The sequence below is a fragment of the Triticum dicoccoides genome, chromosome 4B (assembly GCF_002162155.2).
Source record: "Triticum dicoccoides isolate Atlit2015 ecotype Zavitan chromosome 4B, WEW_v2.0, whole genome shotgun sequence".
Taxonomy (NCBI): Eukaryota; Viridiplantae; Streptophyta; class Magnoliopsida; order Poales; family Poaceae; genus Triticum; species Triticum dicoccoides.
The window spans coordinates 48430952-48445142 of NC_041387.1; positions in this window are offsets into that span (position 1 = coordinate 48430952).

The following is a 14191-nucleotide window of genomic DNA, read 5'->3' on the forward strand; positions in this document are numbered from 1 at the left end:
AAGAATTGGTAATATTAGTAGATGTCAAGAAATGCCTATGAACTATTCACTTGTTATTGAACCATTTGATGTTTGGGGCTTTGATTATATGGGACCTTTTCCTGCCTCCAATGGATACACACATATTTTAGTTGTTGTTGATTACGTTACTAAGTGGGTAGAAGCTATTCCAACTAGTAGTGCTGATCATAACACCTCTATTGATGCTTAAAGAAGTTATTTTTCCGAGGTTTGGAGTCCGTAGATATCTCATGACTGATGGTGGTTCGCATTTTATTCATGGTGCTTTCCGTAAAATGCTTGCTAAGTATGATGTTAATCATAGAATTGCATCTCCTTATCACCCACAGTCTAGTGGTCAAGTAGAGTTGAGCAACAGAGAGCTCAAATTAATTTTGCAAAATATTGTTAATAGGTCTAGAAAGAATTGGTCCAAGAAACTTGATGATGCATTATGGGCCTATAGAACTGTGTATAAAAATCCTATGGGTATGTCTCTGTATAAGATGGTATATGGAAAAGCATGTCACTTACCTCTTAAACTTGAACATAAGGCATATTGGGGTATTAAAGAGCTCAACTATGACTTCAAACTTGTCGGTGAGAAGAGGTTATTTGATATTAGCTCACTTGATGAATGGAGAACCCAAGCCTATGAAAATGCCAAGCTATTTAAAGAAAAAGGTTAAAAGATGGCATGACAAAAGAATACAAAAGCGTGAGTTCAACGTAGGTGATTATGTGTTGCTATTCAACTCTCGTTTAAGATTTTTTGTAGGAAAGCTTCTCTCTAACTGGGAAGGTCCTTACGTTATCGAGGAGGTTTATCGTTCCGGTGCCATAAAAATCAACAACTTTGAAGGCACACGTCCGAGGGTGGTGAACAGTCAAAGAATCAAACATTATATCTCAGGTAATCCTATCAATGTTGAAACTAATATTATTGAGACTGTAACCCCGGAGGAATACATAAGGGACACTTTCCAGAACGTGTTAGACTCTGAAAAGGAATAGGTATGTGGTACGGTAAGTAAACCGACTCCAAAACAACTCTAATGGCAATTTCTCTTAGTTTTGGAATATTTAAGAATTTTGGAAAGAAAGAAGTAATCCGGGAAGGACACGAGGCCTCCACGAGGGTGGAGGGCGCACCCACCCTTACTTGGCGCGCCCCCTGTCTCGTGGGCACCTTGTGTGCCTCCCGGACTCTGTTTTCTTGCACATTACATATTTTGGTCAGTAAAAATTCATTATATAATCTCCCAAAGGTTTTGACCATCGTATCATGAAAAAATCTTCTATCTTTGTTTCAAGTTGTTTTTCTGACAGATCTAGAGCATCATGATGTCACCTTCCTACAACAATGAAGACAAGGATGCTTGGCTATTGAAGATAGAGCTGAAAGAGAAGAATCAGAGGAGATCAACAAGGATGAAGGGATCAAGAAGGACATGGAGGATCAAGCTCCGGCAGCGAAAGAAGAAAACATCCTTCAACCTTTACCTAACCTATTTACCCCAACTGAGATTGAAGCTTTCAAGATGATTGAGTTAGCTCATATACAAAACAAGCATCTCACACAGGAGAATATTTTATTGAAGGATCATATCGTCGCACTCAAGGGCATTATCCGCAAATTGGAGGAGCTTTTACTCTCAATGTGCGATTATCCACCATCATCAACATCGCCTTCATCACCTCCGAGGACATAATCACATGGGTATGGGCACTCCCCTTGGCAACTGCCAAGCTTGGGGGAGGTGCCCCGCTATCGTAACACCATCACACTCCTATCTTTACTGTTTTACTTAGTTCGATCCTTTTAGTAATATCTTGATCTAGTAGATTGAAGTTTTGGTATGAATTAGTTTTGAGTTTTGCTTTGTGATCTCTTTATGTAATTGAGTCCGTGAGCTATCTATAATAAAGATTACTGTTGAGTCAAGGGCTTTGCTATCTTGCTATGATCTTGAGAAAATAGAAAGAATAAAAAGAATAAAAGAGTTCATATTAACCTTATGGATATTAATGACTTCACAAATAGAAAGTATGAGGCTTAAAAGTTGTTGAGAGTTGACAAACATAGTTTTGGTCATCGTTGCAATTAATAGGAAGTAATAAAGAAAGAGAGGTTTTCACATATAAATATACTATCTTGGACATCTTTTATGATTGTGAGCACTCATTAAGTATGACATGCTAAAGAGTTGATGTTGGACAAGGAAGACAACATAATGGTTTATGTTTTCTCACATCTCAGTTAAAGTATATTGTCATGGATCATTCAAACATGTTGAGCTTGCCTTTCCCCCTCATGCTAGCCAAAAATTCCTTGCACAAGTAGAGATACTACTTGTGCTTCCAAATATCCTTAAACCCAGTTTTGCCATGAGAGTCCACCATATCTACCTATGGATTGAGTAAGATACTTTAAGTAAGTTGTCATCGGTTCAAGCAATAAAAATTGCTCTCTAAATATGCATGACTTATTAGTGCGGAGAAAATAAGCTTTATACGACCTTGTTATGGAAGCAATAAAAGCGATGGACTACATAATAAAGGTCCATATACAAGTGGCAATATAAAGTGACGTTCTTTCACACTAAGATTTTGTGTATCCAACCATAAAAGCGCATGACAACCTCTGCTTCCCTCTGCGAAGGGCCTATCTTTTACTTTATGTCTTTTACTTTATGCAAGAGTCAAGGTGATCTTCACCTTTCCCCTTTTCATTTTATCCTTTGGCAACCACCTCGTGTTGGAAACATCCTGATACATATATCCAATTGGATGTTCGTTAGCATGAACAATTATAGTTGACATCACCCAAAGGTGAATACGTTGGGAGGCAACACAATAAGCCCCTATCTTTCTTAGTGTCTGATTAAAACTTCATAACCATAAGTATTGGGTGAGTGTTAGCAATTGTAGAAGACTATATGATAGTTGAGTATGTGGACTTGCTGAGAAGCTCTATTGTTGACTCTTTCTGATGTTATGATAAATTGCAATTGCTTCGATAACTAAGATTATAGTTTCTTAGTTCCTAATGAAGTTTATGTTCCATACTTGACATTGTGAATAGATTGTTACTTGAGAATAAGAAATCATATGACAAAATCTATATATGTTGCTGTTGTAAGAATGATCATGATGCCCTCATGTCCATATTTTATTTTTATCGACACCTCTATCTTTAAACATGTGGACATATTTTTTGATTTCGGCTTCTGCTTGAGGACAAGCGAGGTCTAAGCTTGGGGGAGTTGATACGTCCATTTTGCATCCTGCTTTTATATCAATATTTATTACATTATGGGTTGTTATTACACATTATGTCACAATACTTATGGCTATTCTCTCTTATTTTACAAGGTTTATCATGAAGAGGGGGAATGCCGACAGCTGGGATTCTGGCTCAAAAAGGAGCAAATATTGGAAACCTATTCTGCATAGCTCCAAAATTCCCGCAACTCCACAAAAGTTATTTTTGGATTTAATAAGAATTATTGGGCAAAGAAAGTACCGGAGGGGGCCCACACCCTGGCCAGGAGGGTGGGGGCACCCCCCCCCCCTACTGGGCGCGCCCTTGTCTCCTGGGCCCCTGGTGGCCCTCTGGTGCCCATCTTCTGCTATATGAAGTCTCTTATCTTGGAAAAAATCATAAGCAAGCTCACGGGACGAAACTCTGCCGCCATGAGGCGGAACCTTGGCGGAACCAATCTAGAGCTCCGGCGGAGCTGTTCTGCCGGGGAAACTTCCCTCCGGGAGGGGGAAATCATCACCATCATCATCACCAACGATCCTCTCATCGGGAGGGGGTCAATCTCCATCAACATCTTCACCAGCACCATCTCCTCTTAAAACCCTAGTTCATCTCTTGTATCCAATCTTGTATCAAAACCACAAATTGCTACCTGTGGGTTGCTAGTAGTGTTGATTACTCCTTGTAGTTGATGCTAATTGGTTTACTTGGTGGAAGATCATATGTCCAGATCCTTAATGCATATTAATACTCCTCTGATCATGAACATGAATATGCCTTGTGAGTAGTTACGTTTGTTCCTGAGGACATGGGTGAAGTCTTGCTATTAGTAGTCATGTGAATTTGGTATTCATTCGATATTTTGATGAGATGTATGTTGTCTCTCCTCTAGTGGTGTTATGTGAATGTCGACTACATGACACTTCACCATTATTTGGGCCTAGAGGAAGGCATTGGGAAGTAATAAGTTGATGATGGGTTGCTAGAGTGACAGAAGTTTAAACCCTAGTTTATGTGTTGCTTCGTAAGGGGCTGATTTGGATCCATATGTTTCATGCTATGGTTAGGTTTACGTTAATACTTATTTTGTAGTTGCGGATGCTTGCAATAGGGGTTAATCATAAGTGGGATTCTTGTCCAAGTAAGGGCAGTACCCAAGCACTAGTCCACCCACATATCAAATTATCAAAGTACCGAACCTGAATCATATGAGTGTGATGAAACTAGCTTGATGATAATTCCCATGTGTCCTCGGGAGTTTTTTTCTCATTATAAAAAATTGTCCAGGCTTGTCCTTTGCTACAAAAGGGATTGGGCCACCTTGCTGCACCTTACTTACTTTCATTACTTGTTACCCGTTACAAATTATCTTATCACAAAACTATCTGTTACCTACAATTTTAGTGCTTACAGAGAATACCTTACTGAAAACCGCTTGTCATTTCCTTCTGCTCCTCGTTGGGTTCGACACTCTTACTTATAGAAAGGACTACTATAGATACCCTATACTTGTGGGTCATCAGTAGGCAATTTGACAGAAGGGTTATGTAGAATATCCAAGAAATTGTTAGGTGACACCGACTTAAGCTGAGACCCCAACCAACTTAAGGCATCAGCCGCCTCATTTTGCCTGCGATCAATGTGTTCCAGTTGATAGCCCTTGAAGTGCCCAGCAATAGCATGAACTTCATGGAGATAAGCCGCCATGAGTGGGTCCTTAGAATCCGATGTGCCTGAAACTTGCTGAGCTACCAAGTCTGAGTCGCCAAAACATCTGACCCGGCTTAAGTTCATCTCCTTAGCCATACGAAGACCATGGAGCAAGGCTTCATACTCAGCTGCATTGTTAGTACAAGGAAACATCAACCTTAAAACAAAACAAACTTGTCACCTCGCGGGGAAGCTAAGACAACTCCAGCCCCCGAGCCCTCCAATTGTTTGGACCCATCAAAGTGAATAGTCCAATATGTGTTATCTGGCTTCTCTTCAGGCATCTGCAGCTCTGTCCAGTCATTGATGAAATCCACAAGTGCTTGAGACTTGATAGCGGTGTGAGGCACGTATTTCAAACCATGAGGTCCAAGCTCAATGGACCACTTGGCGACCCGCCTTGTAGCTTCACTGTTTTGAATAATATCCCCTAAGGGAGCATAACTAACCACAGTGATGGGATGACCCAAAAAATATTGCTTAAGCTTGCGGCTGGCCATGAACACCCCACAAACTAGTTACAATGATAGCACGGGCGTTAGCAGCCACATATAATAACAACGGCTCTTTATCAATGGGAGCAGCAAGGACTAGCGGCTCAGCTAGCTGTTTCTTCAAAGCTTCAAACGTGTCATTAGCAGCATCACTCCAGATGAAATTATTTGTTTTCTTCATCATCTGGTACAGTGGTATGGCCTTCTCACCCAACTGGCTTATGAACTGGCTTAAAGCAGCGATACGACCCACCAGACGTTGAACATCATTGATACATGCCGACTTTGCCAGGGAGGTAATGGCCTTGATCTTCTCCGGGTTAGCCTCAATGCCTCTGTTAGAAACCAGAAAACTCAAAAGCTTGCCTACTAGCACACTGAGGGAGTCCTATATTAAGGGGTATTCGGACAACCAAACTATATACTTTGGCTGGACTGTTGGACTATGAAGATGCAAGATTGAAGACTTCGTCCCGTGTCCGGATGGGACTCTCCTTTGCGTGGAAGGCAAGCTTGGCGATTCGGATGTATAGATCTCCTTCTCTATAACTGACTCTATGTAACCCTAGCCCCCTCCAGTGTATATATAAATCGGAGGGTTTTAGTCTGTAGGACAACAACAATCATAATCATAGGCTAGCTTCTAGGGTTAGCCTCTATGATCTCGTGGTAGATCAACTCTTGTAATACTCATATCATCAAGATCAATCAAGCAGGAAGTAGGGTATTACCTCCATCGAGAGGGCTCGAACCTGGGTAAACATCGTGTCCCCAGCCTCCTGTTACCATTAGCCTTAGACGCATAGTTCGGGACCCCCTACCCGAGATCCGCCGGTTTTGACACCGACATTGGTGCTTTCGTTGAGAGTTCCACTGTGTCATCGTTGTAAGGCTTGATGGCTCCTCCAATCATCGGCAACAATGTGATCCAGGGTGAGACTTTTCTCCCTGGACAGATCTTCGTATTCGGCGGCTTCGAACTGTGGGCTCGCTTGGCTATTTGGAGTAGATTGACAGCTACGCCCCTGGCCATCAGGTTAGGTTTGGAAACTTGAACTACACGGTTGATATTTGCGGAGACTTGATCTTCGACGGATTCGAGCCTGTGTCAGGAACGCCGAACAGTCACGACGTGCATGACTTAGATCTGCCCTCGGACGGTATTCAGACTATCGCGCCTGCAGCTGCCCCGGCCTTTAATTCGGAGCAGATCGCGCCATCCGAGGATGGGTGGATGGACCCCGCCATGGAGACCGCACACTCATCAGCGTTGGAGCCGAACACAGGTTCCACCTCTAAGGAAACCTTTGTCACCGGACCCCCGGACTTGTCTCCGGTCTTAGGTTCCGGACCGCGTGCGTCCGTGCCTGTCGAATCTGATTGGGCACTGATCATGGAGTTTACCTCCGCGGATATCTTTCAACACTCACCCTTGGGTGACGTGCTAAATTCATTGAGGTCTCTCTCTTTATCAGGAGACTCTTGGCCAAACTATGTCCGGCTCGAATGGGAAGCGGACGACGAAGAAATTAGTTACCCACCCACCACCCACTTAATAGCCACTATCGATGACTTAACCGATGTGCTCAACTTCGACTCCGAAGACATCGACGGTATGGACGATGATGCAGAAGAAGAACAGGAACCACCGCCCACAGGGCGCCGGACAGCCACCTCATCATATGATATATATATATATATATATATATATATATATATATATTTATATATATATATTTATATATATATATATATATATATATATATATGGTGGACACCCCCAAAGAAAACAATGGCAATGCGGCAACAGAGGATAATCCCTCAGGGATGCAGTCAAAGCATGGGCGTCATCGGCGCCGCTCTAAGCCCCCCCACAGCAATATCGACATAGGAGACGATAGCAATCCGGATGGTGTCGACGACGAATACAACCCCGACCAGCCTAACTTCGAGCAGGTCGAACAGGGGGATGGGCAAGCTAGCCCAGATGAATAGGCAACGGACGGAGACTTGGAGAACGACTATTATACGCCTCTCTCTGAAGACGAGGTGAGCCTCGGCGACGATGAATTTGTCGTGCCTGAGGATCCCATCGAGCATGAGCGCTTCAAGCACCGGCTTATAGCCACTACAAAAAGCCTGAAGAAGAAACATCAGCAGCTCCAAGCTGAACAAGATCTGCTAACAGACAGATGGACCGAGGTCCTGGCAGCTGAGGAATACGGACTCGAGCGCCCAACCAAAAGTTACCCGAGGCACAGGTTGCTACCTCAACTTGAAGAGGAGGCGCTAGAGCATACACTACCAGCGTAGGACGAGGCTGGCCGGCCAGCTCACGGCCGAGACAAAGCGGTGCACCAGCCTGAACACCAGCCCACACCCCACCGCCAATATACTACGGCTAGGGGCTACACGCAAGACCTGTGAGACATATTAAGAAACAAAGCAGGACAGCCAAGATCTATCTACGGATCGCGGGGGCGCGCCACAACACGTGAAGATAATCGTCACGCCGGATACACCCAAAACAAGTCCGGCCGGGCCGACATAGCCCGGCATAGAGGCGCCGCACACCCCCTATGCTTCACCAACGAAGTAATGGATCATGAATTCCCAGAAGGGTTTAAACCCGTAAACATCGAATCATATGATGGTACAATAGACCCCGCATTATGGATCAAAGATTTCCTTCTCCACATTCACATGGCCCGCGGTGATGATCTACATGCCATCAAATATCTCCCACTTAAGCTCAGGGGACCAGCTCGGCATTGGCTGAATAGCCTGCCGGCACACTCCATCGGCAGTTGGGAGAACCTGGAAAATGCTTTCCTTGACAACTTCCAGGGCACTTATGTGCGACCACTGGACGCTGATGACTTAAGTCACATAACCCAACAGCCCGGAGAGCCAGTCAGGAAATTCTGGACTCAGTTCCTAACTAAAAAGAACCAAATCGTTGACTGTCCGGATGCCGAGGCCCTAGCGGCCGTAAGCATAACATCCGTGATAAGTGGCTAGCCCGACACCTCGGCCAGGAGAAGCCGAAGTCCATGGCAGCCCGCACGACACTCATGACCCGATTTTGTGCGGGCGAAGATAGCTGGTTGGCTCGTAGCAACAACATAGCAAGCAATCCTGTCACATTAGAGGCCAGAGATAGCAACGGCAAACCTTGACACAACAAACATAAGCGTCATAAAGACAATAATGACGCCAAAGACATGACAGTCAATGGCGGATTCCGTGGCTCTAAGTCTGGTGAGCGGAAAAAGCCATTTCAAAAGACTAATTCGGGCCCATCCGGCCTGGATTGCATACTTGACCGACCATCCAAATTCAAGGTACCCCATGAACGGTAGCCAATCATACCAACAGAGAATGTTGGGTCTTCAAACAAGCCAGCAGGTTAGGTGCCAAAATCAAGGGGAAGGGGTCTCAAAGCGATGAAGATGACGAGGAGCACAGATCACCGAACAAAAGAGGGCAGAAGCAATTTCCCCCCCAAACCAAAACAGTGAACATGATAAACACCATCCACATCCCAAACGGGAATGGAAGTGCACTTTTCGGGACATCAACTTGACGGAGCGAGTCGCCCCCATAGTATAAAAATACGGCCGATCACTTTCGATCATATAGATCGTCCGACCAATACCAACCAGGGCAATTCAGCCGCACTTATCCTCGACCCAATAGTTTGCGGGTTCCATGTCACGCGAGCCCTTATGGGCGGAGGCAGCACTCTAAACCTACTGTATCAAGACACAGTGCGCTACATGGGTATAGATCGCTCGATGATCAAACCCACTAAAACCTCCTTTAAAGGTGTCATACCAGGTGTGGAGGCCGGTCGTATAGGCTCCATCATTCTGGAGGTAGTCTTCGGATCACCAAACATTTACCATACCAAAGAGTCAGTCTTCGACAGTGTCCCTCTCTGCAGTAATCATCACACACTGCTGGGGAGAACCGCGTTGGCTCAATTCAATGCGGTACCACACTACGCCTATGGCAAGCTCAAAATGTCCGGCCCTTGTGACGTGATCACAATTAAGGGCAAAGCCGACCTCCACCTCAGCGCCGAAGAGCATAGCGCCACTTTAATGACAGAAGCAACGACTGGCGCCTTTCAATTGAACCTTGATTCGACAACTAAACACTCCAACATAAGTTGGGAAGGGACACATCCCATGACTCAACCGCTCTGTGGCACACAAATGTTTCTAGCATTCTCTTTGCAGGGTCGCTTTCGCATAGGACAGGACTGGCGACCAGGAATCAGCTTGGACACGCAAGGGAATCCCTAGATATTCCCCTCGAAGACAATCCGGATACACTCCTGATCCGCACACAACTCCTTCCCGCCTGATCTCAACAGGTTCTGCCGTCACACTTCTCTTTATAAACTTACTTTTACTCATATGCCTAGACGTATTGCTCGAAATTTGTTTGATGCTTCTCTGCTATCATTTCTTATTGGCACCTTTCGTTATAATGGCATCCGTACATCGTCTCATGCCTTAAACACGCCAGGGGCTTCATTGTACCCATATCATGGCACTAAAGTCCGATAACCTTCTCCGTCGTTTGGCACCCCGAACTTATAGCATTATATGCATCAGCTCTGAATCATGTCTTGGGTCAATAGTTGGGTTTGCCCGGCTCCCATGTTTTTGTACCTTATGTTCCGCTATATCGGCTAAGGTAGCACTGGGAGAACTAATGTGATTGTGTCCCGGTTATTCCGGACGAGCACCTCAGTAGAGAAAGCTGAAAGCTGACTGTCATGATACGGCGAGAGCTTGTCAGCTGTTCGAGAGGTTGTACAATCTTTAAAGATTTATTCCGCATAATGCCATAACCAATGCAGCGTGCGATGGATCGTTTTTTTCTCCCGATCAGGTGCTTATAGAGCCCCTCGTGCAGTCTTCCGAACACCAGGGGCTGTGCCTACCATACTTTTGACAAACTCCTATGGCTAAATGAGAGTGATAAAGCCCTATAGTCTGATTGCCTGGTTCGTTGTGCTGAACACCTCCTTCAAGGACCCAAAAATGGGAGAAAGAGTGCTCAGGTTTATCCCGAACACCCCCGTACTTCCTACGTGGGGGCAGAAGCCGACGACTGGCCAACTCTCAGGATTAATATATTTCAAAACCGCCGCACAGGATGAAAAACTTTTACATAAACAGGCAATAAACAATATAAGTGACCTTGTTTAGCATTACAAATGACAAGCATGACCGTACTCATGGAAATATAATGTCTTTGGTGCATTTCTCCGCTCCTTTCAGGACACTATCGTAATATAATTCGGGCTTGCGGTGCTCCTTCCCCTCCAGCTGTCCCTCAGTCATCAGCTTTTCCGCATCTAGCTTTCCCCAGTGCACTTTTGCATGGGCGAAGGCCATCCGCGCACCCTCCATACAGACCGACCGCTTGATGACTTTGAGTCGAGGGCAGGAACTCACCAGCCGCTTCATGAGCCCGAAATAACTGCTTGGAATTGGCTCGGCAGGCCATAGCCGGACAATCAAATCCTTCATGGCTAGTTCGGCCGCCTTGTGCTGCTCGATCAGCTGCTTCAGCTGATCGGTAAATGGCACCGGATAATTCGGCGCTAAATACTGCGACCAAAAGAGCTTCTCCATAGTCTTCTTTTCTTCGGCTCGATAGAATTGGGCGACATCAGATATGCTGCGTGGCAGCTCCACAAACACCCCTGGAGAAATTAGAATTCAATTTTCAACTTGATTTTCTCCTTTCACAAAATAAAGACCACTTTGTATGAGCAAAAGCCTTACCAGCCGCAATCTTCCTCGCCTCCTGAATTTCCTTCAGAGCACCTTAGGCTTCTTCCCGAGCATCATTTGTGGTTTGGAGAACTTGGGTGAGTTCTGATTCTTTCCTTGATAACCTCTGCTCCAAAGTATCGCTTTTCTTCACGGCATTCTGAAGCTCTCGCTCAGCTTCAATGACCCTGGCCTCGTGTTTCTCGCAAAGAGCCTGCTCTGCGGCTGCTTTCTTTTCGGCTTTGGCCATAGCCTTCTTAAGCACCTCAATTTCGGCCATCGCCCCTAGAGCGCACAATAAAAATACTTCCATCAGGCACACTTATTCAGTTGTGCGGAATGGAACAAGGTCTCGGCATACCTCGGTTATCCTCCAACTGCTTCTTCAATAGGCCAAGTTCTTCTTCGGCCCACTCCAAACTCTGCTTCAGTCTAGATACCTCTGTAGTATGCGAGGTGGCAGTCGCTTCAGACGCGTGCTTATAAAGGAAGAGATATATGTCATCAATTGAGTCTCCTGCGGACGGAAATTTGATCCTCTGTCCGGTTCTTTCTTTCGCCGAACAGTGTATCAGGGGCTATTATCCATACTATGACAATCTTTAAAACCTCATAAAACATACCTCAAAGCCTTTTATAAGGCTGGTGTAGGATTCATTCAATCCACTTTCAGCGGACTGAATCTTCTCAATCACCGCACCCATAAGGGCGCGATGTTCATCAATGATGGAAGCGCTTTTTAGCGCTGTCGATAGGCTGCCCTACACCTCTTGTTGGACAGAGGTTGTTGGCGGAGCAGGCACACCCCCTCTAGCTGAGGGAGGCTGCCTACCTGACTCAGGAGACTTAAAGGTCTCCGGGACTATGTCCGGCTGTGGGCCGAATTCAAGATCGCCCCTGCCGTCGACGGTCATGGGAGCCGTCGCTCCCATATATCCGGCCCCTGAAGTTTGGCCTCCCTTGTATGGGTCCTTCTGGGACGACACCTCGGTGTCATTCCTATGCTTAGGGGAAGGGGCCTTTGGGGTGTCTCGCTCTCTATGGCATCTGAACTCAGCGAAACCTCCGACGATGATTGTTCGGTGCGGGACCTTGCCGGACTGCAAAAATTATGGCGCAAGTTAAAATATTACTCCTTAATAATCCTGGATGCATAGGCGTGTTTGGATTTCCTGTACTCACGAGTTCACCAGGGGCTGGGCCTTGGGATCCCACTCCGGGCTGCTATCGGCAGCAGTGGCGGACGCCTCCGGAAGGGGGGTTTTCCCCCTCTTAGGCGATTCGGCCTCCAAGGATGAGGAGGCCGTCCTTTTCTTTCTTCCCCTTACAGGGGATTCATCTTCCTCCTTCTCCTTGTCCTCTTCGGAGGAAGAATGGGCATTGGAGTCTTCGGATTTTGTGTCCGGAGCGCCACGGCGAGGAAGGCCGCCCCTGGTCTCCTTGGCCTCCTTCTTGGCCTTCTTCTCCGACGCCTAGTAGGGCGCCGGGACCAGCATCTTCGTCAGAAGCGGGCTGGCCGGTTCTTCTGGCAATGGGGCCGGATAGTGGATCCTCCCCGCCTTCTTTGTCCAACCCTAGGAGAATTATTGGAAGCATATTAAGCATCTTCCTCAGGATATGCGAATGAAACATATGAATTGTCAGACATGGTGATGACTTACTGGACTTGCGGGTCAGGACAGTTCGTACCCGCGGTCCTCGGCAGAGTCCGGCCACGATTTGCCGGACTTAAAGAGCACCTTCCAGATGTCCTCGTGCGAGGAACCATAGAGAGCCCGCAGGGTCTGGTGCTCGGTCGGGTCGTACTCCCATAAATTGAAAGCCCGGTTCTGACAGGGAAGAATCTGGCGAACTAACATCACCTGGACTACATTAACGAGCTTGATGTTCTTGTCTTCCATACTTTTGACGCGTGCCTGGAGTACTGACAGTTCGTCGGGCCAGGACATAAGCCGCAAGGGAGCTCCGGATCGGAATCCGGGAGCAGCGGCCCACTTTTTGCCGCGTGGCTCAGTGATGTAAAACCACTGCTGCTGCCACTCCTTGATGGAATCATTGAAAGTGCATGTTGGCCATATGACCTTGGGCATGTTGCTCACCATGGCGCCTCCGCACTCGACGTGTTCGCCGTTTACTACCTTGGGATTTACATTGAAAATCTTCAACCATAAGCCAAAGTGTGGCGAGATGCGGAGGAAGGCCTCGCACACGACGATAAACGTCGAGATATTGAGGAAGGAATTGGGAGATAGATCATGAAAATCGATCCCATAATAATACATGATACCGCGAACGAATGGGTGAAGGGGAAACACTAGCCCGCGAATAAAATGAGGAAGGAATACAACCCTCTCGTGGGGTTCCAGAGTGGGGACGATCTGTCCCGCCGTCGGAAGACGGTGGCTGGTTTTCTTGGCCAGGTACCCGGCCTCTCGAAGCTTTTTGATATCCTTCTCCTGATGATAGAGGCCATCCATTTGCCTCCTGCTTTGGATCTGGATATTTCTGGAAGACCTCTTTGGGTGGAGAAGTCGAACGCTTGGGCGCTAGAGCTCGAGCGAAAGGGAAAGTATGAGAAGAAGGCGTGGGTGAGAAAGAGGGGTCCTTATCTCTTTATAAAGGCGGCAGGAACCGTACGCCTCCCCACTTGCCTGGTGAAACTCTCTTGTTCTCCAAGCGCCACGATTGATGGAGCGGTTGGGTTATCCGCACCCGTATTGATGAGAATCCTGCGATAAGGGGACCCGATCTCTGCTTCGACAAGACGTGCCCAGAAAACCGCCTCGCGATATGCGCAGCGGCTGGTTGAGAAAAACAGTTCGAATGATAACCGGGCCACAGCGTGATATCACGCTAGGAAAAGTTGTCGACAGATTAGATTCATGGAATATTATGCTCTCTACGGTGGTATGTGGAATTTATTTTGC